Below are 12,696 nucleotides of genomic sequence, written 5' to 3'. Positions count from 1 at the left end.
ATAACTAGCCAATAACTATCTTGTATTTTGTTCTAGAAGCACTAGTTGCAAGGTAATCACAGAACAATGAGAAATGGATGTTCTCTCTGGGGCAGGATTAGCTTCATTAAGCACAAATCAGAATCACAGTCTGGAAATCTGCAGTTTGGACGTGAACCTTAACAAACCCAACTGTGGATTAGTCACACACCAAACAGATGATGCAGTAAGACTATTCCTGGACCAGGAAACATGAAACAGGGTACTGCATCATTGCACACTACATGGACATGGGAAACGGCAAGTCATATCGATATTTGAGTTGTATAGGGAATTATTTTAAAGGAGAAATATCAACGTGACCCCTGTACGTAACCTGAAATTGTATAATCCAGGAATCTTTTCACCATTGAGTCTGTTCTTTGTGAGAGCTAGGCCTGAAATCAAGATTCCAGTGCTAGAGCAGTGCTTGATGATTTGCAACCGTTGTTACTGAGTCTTCCCACCACATGGGAGAACTACTAGGGTACCGACAGAAACAATGCAATGGATGCTTGGATTGAGACTAACCTGCTCATTTTTATCTAGAAGTACATTCCACTGGTTTCAGTTGGATTCACTCCCTGGCAGGTGCATAGGGGATTGCAGCCTTAGGCAGAAATCTTATAACAGAAAGCTAGACATCGGGCACATAAACTCAGTTGGATTTACTTCATGGTAAATGAGTAGTATCATGTACAATCAGCCAAGACAAGAAGCAAGAGGTAGAGAAATCTTCTATTGACCCAATAACTGTTGGGGGGGAAAATAGCAACCTTCCCCTCTTAGCAAATCAAGCATAGTTGGAAGTATTCCTTCTCTAAGGCTAAAATAAAATAATCAAAGCACAGAATGCTGTCCTTCCACCTTGCTCTTCTGGTGTCCAAACTGAGACTTGTTTGTCTGTGGGATTGGGTCAAGAAGGGGGAAGACAAGGATGCAATGTGTGGTCGTGTGTCACATCAGCATCAGTGATGGACAGAGCCAAGCCAAGTTGTTTAAGCAGATATTGTCCAGTTCTTGATTCTTCAGTGCTTGGGTAGCAGCTATCCCATCCTCCTTGAAAGACAGAGCTGGTCACCTAATGAAGCAGAGTAGGAGATAGATAGTTGGTCTCATATCGGTTTTGCACTTACTTTGTACTGTTGACCAGTAGAGGAGCAATTAGTGGGGTACCAGTAAATTCAATAGGTTGATTTTTTTGTTTTATTGGTCATTTTGGCAGGGATATGTGTGAAAGGTACTAAGAAGGAAGAACAGATGAACACCCTGGGGAACTTTTCGCAGGTGAGTCTTGAGATTTGGGGACCCATTGGCAGGGTAACTTGCATCCCCTTCTTACAGATGTGGGCCACTCGGTGGGCAGAAAGCCCTCCCACATCCCCCAAAGAGGTGCGATCTGAGGGAGGGCATGGTATTATTACCACATCTCCACCAGGCAGGCTAGGCTTTCCCAATAACACCAGGCTCAGTAGCCTTTTAGAGAAAGACTCTCCTCCTGCAAGAGGAGAGGGGTTGTGGGTGGGATCCGATCTCTGCCTCAAGCAGGGGGCGTTGGCCCCCTGCCATCCACTCACCTGGCTGGCACACCACGCCCACAGGCAAGCCCCCAACCAGGCGGCTTGGAAGGGGCGTGGACAGCAGCTTAACTTGCTACTGTGCCAGCCATGCGGCCTCACTTTTCGCTGTCCCGTCGCGAGTCACCCACCCTCCATTCCCTTAGAGCTCAGGGTTTCAGTTTTTCTCTTGGCCTTGCTATGGACCTTAGGTTGGTCGCCCAGGTTGTCCAGGGGGCCTGGTAGGAATGTTTCCATTTGGCATTAGGCTTTGTGGTTTTTTCGCCTACCTCGTAGCAACCGTCACAACTTTCGTGGTATTGGTGGGTAGGTTAGGCATTGGAATAATGTGTTTGTGGTGTGTGGAAGGGCTAGGTGTGGCCATCGCCTACACCTTCAATTTTTGGGTATTCCGTTAAAGGAATCTGGCAGTTGTGGATCCTGTCCGATGCCTGTGTGGCAGGGGCCATGGCACGACCCTCGGTGACATCAGGGGAGAGCTTATAGTTGGATTACCATCAACAGGCTCCACCTACTGGTGAATAAACCCCCTTTTAGACTCACCCCTCTCCGAGTGGGTGGAGTCAACTGACGTGATCCAATGCCTAAGCCAATACCTTTCACTTGCTGTAATAAATAAAGTTGTGGCCTTTTCTTGCCCATTAACCTTATATTACGTGTCCGTGTGTCTTCATTCCACTAAGCGAGGATCGGGTCCTTGAACCACAATAATAGTTTTCAGCCCAGTCTTTTCCCATTCAAATCTCCTTTTGTTAAAATGAAGTGACCCTAGTTTCACCCAGCTCATGGTCTCTGCCTTGTCATTTCTGACCTCTGTTCACAATTCAAATCAAAATTCACCCCACCACAACTTTCTAGTCCATGTAAATAAGAAAGATACAGAAAGCCAGCCATTTCAGATTGAAAAGTTTCATCTTGGAAGTACAGAACCATGTGTGATAGGCAGATCTTTTATATGTTATTATTTTGGGTAAATCTGCATCTTTCTCATCTGCTCCATTTCTGATCAGATTAAATTCCCAGTTTACAACCGAACTGCAAACATGTTGGTTGCGTGGTGGATAATAAATACCTATAATTCCAATCTGTGTGTGCAAGTAATTTGTTTCTGAGAAAAGGACCTTTCCTTAATGCAATTAGCAGGCAAGGTAATTACTGCAGTTGACGTGCGCTAGAGAATTATTGATCTAAAAATTCTATAATTTGGGTCTGGCCACCATTTTATTTGTATTTTGTTGTCAAAAGAGAGAAAGACATTGTGTCCAGTTCCCCTGGACTGTCAGCGAATGTAAATTATCTACCATGCTGAGGCAGCTCACAGATATCACCACCAAAAACACACACAGCCCTATTTCCCTAAGGTATTTCTCAGGGATTATATATCTATTGTGTTGTTTCTTTGAGCTGTATAGAAATAAAAGCTAGAAATTTGTCTCTATGTATAAATGTTTCAAGGTCATGCTTTTCATATTATAGTTAAAAATTACAGAACCCAAGGGCAAGAAATTGGGATATCCTTAGTCAACATAAACTATAATCTGGGTTATCTTTGCTAGTGTCACAAACAGCAAGTTTAGACCCAGTACAGACACACTTTTTAACATTAGGGCACATGCAATATTTTAGGGAATTTGAACAAGATTCCTTTAAGCAGCCTTTTTGTGGTGAAGAAAAGGTTTGGAGATATTCATTGTAGATTATCTGCAGTCTCTTAAAGCTGCCTTTTGGTATAATTGCAGCAGCTGTAATTCACAAACATCTAAATTGGTAGGGTGGTGAAGTTGATCTATTAAATAAACATATACACATATATAGATTTGTAAAGGTTTCCTGATGTTCCTAAGGTGGCTACGCTGTACATTAAAGCTGTAGTTTCCTCATTTCTTTAATTAAACCTTAAATAGGAAATTAATTTCTGTCCATTGAAATTTTTCTCCAGGGGAAAAAAGAAACCTAAGCTTTTAGCATATGTTTACTTGCTCAGTATTCTGTCTCCAGTTGCAAGTTTCTGTTTTGACACTTCTGAGGAAGACTTTTAATGGGTGAAGCAGTATCACATCACTCTAAGACACCCCCCCTTTCTTCTTCTTTAAAGAAGTGTTCTTCAACCATCATCACGATCCTTGGTTTCATATCCAGTAACATGTCAGTCATAGTAATTAACATAATGGTCCTTATCAGAACACATGAGGACAAAAGATATCATTCTTGTTACACATAAGGAAAGATGATTTAATCTACCACAATCACTTAAGAATTCTCTGTTTGAATGAATTCTTAAAATGTAAATGTAAAGCTGAGAGCGACTGAGATCTGTCCATCCCTACATTTCAGCACCATTTAACCCAATTCTTTATCAAAAATATACATTGTTTTTGTTTGTTTGTTTGTTTGTTTGAATTATGTATATGCATACTGCTCTTAGCTGTTCACAAAACCTCAAAGTGACAGAAAACATTGAAATACATTAAAATAATAATTCATTTAGGTAAAGGTAAAGGGACCCCTGACCATTAGGTCCAGTCGTGGCCGACTCTGGGGTTGGGGCACTCGTCTCGCTTTATTGGCCGAGGGAGCTTGCATACAGCTTCTGGGTCATGTGGCCAGCATGACTAAGCCGCTTCTGGCAAACCAGAGCAGCGCAGGGAAATGCTGTTTACCTTCCCGCCAGAGTGGTACCTATTTATCTACTTGCACTTTGACATGCTTTCGAACTGCTAGGTTGACAGGAGCTGGGACCGAGCAACAGGAGCTTACCCCGTCGCAGGGATATGAACTGCCGACCTTCAGATCAGCAAGTCCTAGGCTCTGTGGTTTAACCCACAGCGCCACCTGCATCCCTAATAATTCATTTAAATACAACTTAAATTTTAAAAAGCAACAACAAGACTATGTTGCCCAGCATCAACCAGGCAAAGAACATCACTTAGTCCAGGCACCCCCAACTTTCGGCCCAAGCAGGGGTCGGGTCCTCGAATCACAAAGCCTCTCCTCCTTCCCGAGGGGAGGCGTTGTGACCAGGAGCCAATTCCTGCGTCACTGGTGCGCCACGCCCCCAGGCACCCAATAGGGTGACATTGCGGAGGCGTGGTTTAGCCGCTCAAATGTGGCCGCTCCAGTTCTCCCCACCATTGCGCTCCGATTTTCCTTCAGTCCCCAACCTTTGGCCCTCCAGATGTTTTGGACTACAATTCCCATCATCCCTGACCACTGGTCCTGTTAGCTAGGGATCATGGGAGTTGTAGGCCAAAACATCTGGAGGGCCGCAGGTTGTTGATGCCTGACTTAGTCAAATGCTTGAGTGATTAGCCCTTATTTATTTAGGCAGTGACTGAATGATTTTTTAAAAAATATATGAATGTGACTTACTTGAAAGAAGACCTCTAAACAGTTTACAACAATCTACAATGGTCATTAAAAAAAATGGGGCTGTGCACAGACTCTATGATCTGGGACACAGCTGCAGTCCAACCCTAGATAAACCTGCAGAACACTCAAAAACTGCACCCTGAATCTGATCCTGACTTAGTTTGGGAGCAGGGAGGTTTAGTTAGAGATCAACTCCCTAACTAAACATATAGTGGGAGTGGGGGACACATCTTGCGTCTCCTCTCATCTTGACCAAGAACAGGGATGCTGCCCACACCTGCATTTATTGCATTAATTGTTCATTCCATTACTTATGTTGATGTTATCTATTGGGAGCGCAGGGAATGGAACTGGGACCCCTGCTTCAACACAGGTTACTTTGGCGTTCTCTAGCAGTGGTGTGCCAAAACAGACAACTTTACATCTTTTTACCCTATTCATGATGCCATGTCGCAACTTGCAGCAGCAAAGATGTCCAAGCAGCTCACACAAAAACGACAAAGGCACGAACTAAGACTTTATATGTCAAAACAAGTACTTCAAAACTGGTTCAATAGGGTATCAGCAGCCAGTTCATAGCTTTCGACACCCATGTTATATGTTGATGGTGAGCTACTCCTGCACAAAGGGTCACTGTGGCATTCTGCACTAGGTGCAGCTTCCAAACCAGACCCAACGCCACTCCCACATAGACTGAATTGCATCATTTCTTCATTTTGCTATACCTGTACTTAAATGTATATTTCCAAAAGGTTGCAGAGTTCAAGTCTGTTAAACTTATTTGTGGCCTCATTTTCCAGCAACAGGCAGAGAAAGCATAACGCTGAATTATTTTGCCGCTCTGGTCTAAAAAGACACCTCCTTTAGAGGAGTTTTGCTGATCATACACCAAAAGCTAGGGGAACCCTCCAGCATTACTTCAGAATAAGTGCTTTGGCAAATTGCTCGAGTTCTTAAACAGAATCCAAAAGCCAGACCTCTGACACGCTGCAGTGCAACAGTAAAAGGGAAAAAATGGATCCAAGAGAGCACAACTTTGGTTGGGTAATCATGCATCAAAAGTGTTAGGAGACTTGTATACCCTGGAGGTGCAATGAGAATGTTATTATTCCCTGACAAGTACAGCATCTGGGACTAGTTTTGTATTGCTCTGAAAAAGGTTTTGTTTGGAGGGGAAGAATTATTGCTTTTGTATAATACACAAAAGTGCTGTTGGCTCTTTCGACTGGAACATGCATAGCAGTTCAACAGTATGAATGTGAGAGAGCTTACAACCACAACAGCACAACAAAACAAGGCAAGACACTGAGCTCCAAGGATGCATTTGAGAGCAATGCCTATCACCCAAATTGAGACTGTCCAGTTTCCGGCTTGTTATAGTCACTTTGACTATTGATTTTATTTTATTTTTATTTTATAAAAAATGAATAGAGAATGTGACTCATTTCATTGTAACAAGTCTGGTTTTTTTTAGAGGGATTCTTCCATGCACAGCTTCTAATGTCAGATCTTTGTCTCTTTGGCTTTTTGGATTGACCTCTCCCCATATCTCCTGAATCACTCTAAAACATTTGTTATTTAATTTCCTTTTTACTAGCAGTGCCAAGCAAGGAAATGACCATCAACTGTAAACACATTCCATTTGCCAGAATATAATCCATAGTAAATGCATCAGAAATGGTTTCAGTTTCTAAGAAAGCACACAGTGTGTGTGCTGCACACAGCACTTCCTTCTTCCCTTACCAGCCTTCCACAGCCATCTCAAGCTAATAAACAGAGAAGACATTGATCTAAGTGGTATCATGACCTGCTGTTGATGGAGAAGTGGATATTATGAAACAGCTTACTCCTGTGATCACACTTTATAATGTACCATCATATTGTGTTGAGCCAAAGCTGATTGTCATTAACTCTTTGAGGCTGAAAACTTAGAAAGAACACAATGTATTTCAGCTAAACAAGTAAAAATCTGGGGTAGGGAGCTGTTGAAAGGTGACTCCAATCTTCAACTCCCCCTTGCTTCATTATCGCCAAGTATGAACGTAGCTAGGCTGGAAATTGGCTGGTGTGGTGATAGGACGGAGATGGAAGAATTGACCCCCCACCCTTATCAGTAGATAAATGTTAGCTCTTTGTGATAAAAAAATACACAAATATTTGAAGAAAAATCTCTTTACTTGTCAGGCTGGCAACAGTTTAAGAGCAAGTATTCTTTACAAAAAGGGACGCGGGTGGCGCTGTGGGTAAAACCTCAGTGCCTAGGACCTGCCGATCGTATGGTCGGCAGTTCGAATCCCCGCGGTGGGGTGAGCTCCCGTCTTTCGGTCCCAACTCCTGCCCACCTAGCAGTTCGAAAGCACCCCTAAGTGCAAGTAGATAAATAGGTACTGCTTTATAGTGGGAAGGTAAATGGCGTTTCCATGTGCTGTGCTGGTGCTGGCTCGCCAGAGCACCTTCGTCACGCTGGCCACGTGACCCGGAAGTATCTCCAGACAGCGCTGGCCCCCGGCCTCTTAATGAGATGGGCGCACAACCCTAGAGTCAGACACGACTGGCCCATACGGGCAGGGGTACCTTTACCTTTTTATTCTTTACAAACTCCTCCAGACAGTGTCTGCACGAAGTCCTCTCACCTTCACAGTCAAAGATGGAACAAACAGGAATAGCCAACTAACTCCCAACTGTCACCTCCCAACTGCCAATTGCCAACTGCCACCTCCTTTTCCCATCTTTTCTTTGTGAAATACATTCCCTGTGGAATTACATTACAAATACAGGGTGGAGCAAAAGTAGACATGCTCCTTTAGAATCCACTTTCTTTGTTCTGGACTCAAGTTCACCGTCATCGTTCACAATATCAGTAAAGAAGAACTTTACCTTTTATCTGTCTCCACTATTCTTTCCAGCTGCCAGCCTCAAATTAAACTGCCACTTCATTGTTTGTCATTGCAAAGAGAGGAACTTGGGAAGTTTGGTCAAAGTTCACAAACCCATTTACAAAAGCTGGTTCTAGGGTTTTTAAATGCAGTGACATTGATCATTAGTTAAGAGACATATAAGACCTTTTAACTGATTGACACATCAGTATTCCATGATTGAGTAAAACATTTCCAACTCTTTTCACAACAAATCAGTTCATTAGAGCCTAGTTGAGCCAGGGATCCAGCTATGACACAAACATGTCCATGTTTCAAAAATTCCCCTTCTTTTGGGTGCTTTTTATTGAAGGGTGCTAGAAAGAGTGTGAAAATATTGGTGGGGAAAGAGAGGAGGCGTTCCCTCTTTCCTTCTTGTAAGCAACTGGGTCAAAAACTTCCAGCTTTGATGTGGTGCATTGAAATAATGAAAATCTGCCACAGTACAGTGCAGTGAAACTGGGACCTTTGGCATAGGTGCTCTTTCAAATGGGCATCTGGGTGCACATCTGCATGCGTAGTCAAACAAGCATCCCATTTAGCCTCAGTACGATATGTGCCAGAATCTGTATCCAAACGCAGGGCACAGGGGAAAGGGAAGTCATCCCAATGGTTCTGAGACAAAAGGGTGACAGTGCAGTGAGACAGGAATCTCATTGCTGTGTTGCCACGGCAACTGGGCATAGCTCCGTGTCTTTCTGCACTGTGCTGTGATGGGACTGCAATGAAAACACTCTCACACAGCAGTGCAGAAAGACAGTGAAGGTCATCTGTTTGCCTAAGCGACACAAGGACACTTCCCTCACTTCTTAGTCTTGCTTTGTTTACAATGAGTTCTGGTTCTATGTAGCCAGGTCTGATTGGTTGCACTCCAAGGCCCCCAAGTAAAATAACTTCACACTGACATGTATTTTTGGTTTAAGTTATTGGGCTAAATTTAGGCCACAACTTTATTGATTACAGGAAAGTGAGTGGTATTGGCTTAGGCATTGGCAACTGACTATAACTGACTCCCACCTCTCTGGCAGGTAGTCTGGAAGGGTAAACACCAAACGAGGAGGCAACATTGATGAAGACCAACCAAAGATCACCCCTGGGTTCCTGTGGTCCTGGCATGGCCCTAGCCCCTCAACTGGACTTCGGACGAGATCCAGGACCCCCAGATTCCTTTACCAGAATACCCTTATTCATGGAGGGGCAGGTGATGGCTGCATCTTCCCTCCCACACACTTTACTAAGCCAATGCCTAACCACCAAACCTTACAAAGTTGTGATGATTGCTAAGGGGGTAGGCGAAAACCAAGTGGCCAGTGCCAATTTGCCAAGTGGACAAAACTCCTACCAGGCCCCTGTTCCAAAACAGGCAACCGACCAACATCCAAAGCAAGGCCAATGCAGCAACCTATAAATAGGAACGGGAGGGTGGGTGTTCGGCAGCACAAAGCAAGTGCCTTGGCCACGTCGGGCTGGCATTTTTAAAGGCCCCCCAATCACACCACCTGCCTCAGATTGGCTCAAACGGCCTGGCATAATTGTGGGGCCATAATGACAGGCCTGGGATACGCCCAGCACCTGCCACCTAGGTGGTGTCTCAGGGGCCTGAGCACAACCAGGACCCTCATTAAGGAGGATCCCAAATATGTAGTGACATGGCACGATTCCTGATTGGCTTGGATCTCTCTGTCATCCAAGCCAATCAGGAATTATGCCTGTTTGTGGTGGAGTGGAGTTGCAGAATCATGAAGTTGCATAACCAATCAGACTTAGCTACACAGAGCCAGCACTCTGGGCAAACAAAATAGCAAAGAGTGTCTATTTGTTATTTAGGTTTTCAGGGAACTAGGAAGTTATTCCTTTTTAATGCAAGCATTTTCATAGATAAACATTAGACTCCGCATTGCAATAAATCAAATAGTGCAGTGGTCAGCGTTGTGCAACTTGTGTTTAATAGGCAACCTAAAGCAAACAAAATAAACTACACATGCAGATTGTTAGAATGTCACTGAAGAGCGTCTGTCCTGGTTGAGATTCATAATAAAATAATCATGAATCATTGGGGCTTTTTTGTTCAATACAACTCTACAATACACATACATGACTGTGAAAACTGTGAGACGTTTCATAGAAGATTCCATATTGCCTGCTCCAAATTCTTTTTCTTCTTCCTAGACGTTCAACAGATTTTTTGAATTAATGAAGCCATTCTCAAATCCCCTGATGGATGTGAAGCAACTGGCTCCATTGAAAAACAAAATGAAACTTGACTACAGTAATTTATCTCTCATTGAATAAAACAGTTGTTTATTCATACCACACTGAAATAGTAGATAAATATTTCATGAATAGCTCTTTGAAAAGTCTTTTAGTTAGTTTTCAAGTCTTCTCATTTGTTAAACTTCTCGGAAATGTTTTCCAAGACAGTTAATGACAACTCCTATGCTCCAGGGATTACCTCTACACCTATATGATAGCTCCTATCTTCATTAAAGAGAGTTGCCTTTGTAATGGAAGAAAACAAGTCTGTCTTAACAGATACCTGCTGACACCTTTGATAGAAACAAAAGGTTTTGCAGGAGGAAGCATGAAGAAATTTCAAACCCATCTACAGAGAAAATTCTGTGATTATCAATATAGAAGTAGCAGAAAAGAAGCATGAAATGAAACAGAAACCTGGAAGGCAAGTACATCCACAAAAAGGGAAGTGTTAGAAAACATTACAGTCAACTTGAAAAACAGTAGTGCCACGCAATCCATCCAAGTCTTACAGAAATTCATGGAGGATGAATGGTGAAACCCACACTGTAGGTTAAACATTGATTGGTAGGAATCAGATTGGATGCAAATGTGTACGGCAGCTTAGGGCTGAACTAGAGTCACTGTCACTTTTTTATGTTGTATAGGTGATTTTTTAAATATAAAAAATAGCTAAATGGTTAATAAATGTGGGGGAGGGGAAGATTAGGATCGGGGTGGTGGTGGAGAAGGGTGGCTTTAATCTTTTCCTCTGCCATAGTTTCATTCAAAACCAGCTCCCTCCCTGGCTTGCTACTCACATCTTCAATTGTGAAAAGTACATGTGGGGTTTGGGGGTGAGGGCTAAATCTTTGGACAGCAGTCCAAGCCAGGAACCAGACAAACCAGGGATGATGAAGAAGAGGAGACTGAGGAACAAACCAGGACCAAGGAGAAAGTCAGGACTGAAGAGCAAAATGCAAAGTCACACAAAAATATATCACCAAACAGAACTGCTCCGCAACAAGGAGTATAAACAAGCAAACAAATAAATCACAGGTGTAGTCTTTTTCTTTACAATCACTTGTGTATTTGATAGAAGCAACATCAACTCATGAGTCAACACCCGGACGCTGTTCGGGTACAATAAGCATTTCTTCCCCCAAAGGGGCTTAATCATTGAGCTGATAAGATAAATCAAGATTATAGTCAACATCTACTTCCATATGGAATGTTTGAATTATGGTGAGAAAACATCCAATATATGTAATCTGTACAATGAAGACTGAGCAGTATGCAATCCATAGCTTAGAGAAATGGGCAAATCTATAAAAGTAGAAAAATGACAAAATTACTAAGGGAAGAACAGAACTGACCACAAGTTTCCAACTTCACCTTTAAATATGTGAGCCCTGTCAGCATTCCCTAAGGAAGGCTAACACATAGAAGGCTGGAGAGCCTTTTTTTGTTCTTCCTTTGGGAGATATGCATATAGGGACAGACAAGTCATGTTCTACAGATTTTCCATAAAAGTTATGGTGCCTGGTATTAGTTCTACCTAACTTTTGTGATTAGATTAGTGATTTTGGCTTAAGTAAGACACAGCTGAAACAGGAAACTCTAATAGCCTTTTCTACCCAGAAGGATCTAGTGGACAGCCTGAGCGGGTGGATGGCATCAGTTCAGCTCGACAAAGGGATTCACTCAAAAGGCTGCCCCCATAGTGGCTCATCACATGGGGAGAGCTGCACATAAGTTCATAAGCTCCTGGCTAGGGGGTCTGATTATAACTGGGGCTATTGCCGGATACAGTGGTGCCCCGCAAGACGAACGCCTCGCAAGATGAAAAACCCGCTAGACGAAAGGGTTTTCCGTTTTGGAGGTGCTTCGCAAAACGAATTTCCCTATGGGCTTCTCCGAAGGCTGCTCCGAAGGCAGGCGGGGGGGCGGAGAGACCTCCTCCTGCCGCCAGCCTTCGGAAGGCTGCTCCGAAGGCAGGCGGGGGGGCGGAGAGACCTCCTCCCGCCGCCAGCCTTCGGAAGGCTGCTCCGAAGGCTGGCGGCGGGAGGAGGTCTCTCCGCCCCACCGGCAGCCGTCGGATGGCTGCGATCTGAAAATGCTGGCGGGTGGCAGCGAACGCTGCGCTGCCGCCCGCCAGCATTTTAAAAGCCCCCGGGACAACGGAGACTTCTCCGCTGTCCCGGGGTGATCTGAAAATGCTGGCGGGCGGCAGTGAACGCTGCGCTGCCGCCCGCCAGCATTTTAAAAGCCCCCCGGACAGCGGAGACTTCTCCGCTGTCCCGGGGCGATCTGAAAATGCTGGCGGGCGGCAGCGAACGCTGCGCTGCCGCCCGCCAGCATTTTAAAAGCCCCCGGGACAGCGGAGAAGTCTCCGCTGTCCTGAGGGCTTTTAAAATGCTGGCAGTCGGGAGGAAAGCCCTCCTGTCCCCGGAGCTTGCGGGGTGGGAGGTGGGGAGAAGGGCTTTTCTTCCCACCGCCAGCCTTCAGAACAGCCTTCTGAAGGCTGGCGGTGGGAAGAAAAGCCCTTGCCCCCCCCCAGCCTTCAGAAGAGGTCGGGGGACAGA

General features: G+C 44.3%; 1 long non-coding RNA gene across 1 annotated transcript; it reads left to right on the top strand.

Annotated features, from left to right (window-relative positions):
- Positions 1-7,586: 7,586 nt before the first annotated feature.
- On the top strand, positions 7,587-10,194 carry LOC128405001 (uncharacterized). Its single transcript, XR_008328213.1, has 2 exons — positions 7,587-7,824; positions 10,049-10,194. It is a non-coding gene; the product is annotated as an uncharacterized LOC128405001 (long non-coding RNA).
- Positions 10,195-12,696: the final 2,502 nt, after the last annotated feature.

Source organism: Podarcis raffonei, chromosome 17 (genome assembly GCF_027172205.1).
Source record: "Podarcis raffonei isolate rPodRaf1 chromosome 17, rPodRaf1.pri, whole genome shotgun sequence".
NCBI lineage: Eukaryota > Metazoa > Chordata > Lepidosauria > Squamata > Lacertidae > Podarcis > Podarcis raffonei.
The sequence above is the reverse complement of the archived record's forward strand: the minus strand, read 5'-3'. Positions and strand labels throughout refer to the sequence as shown.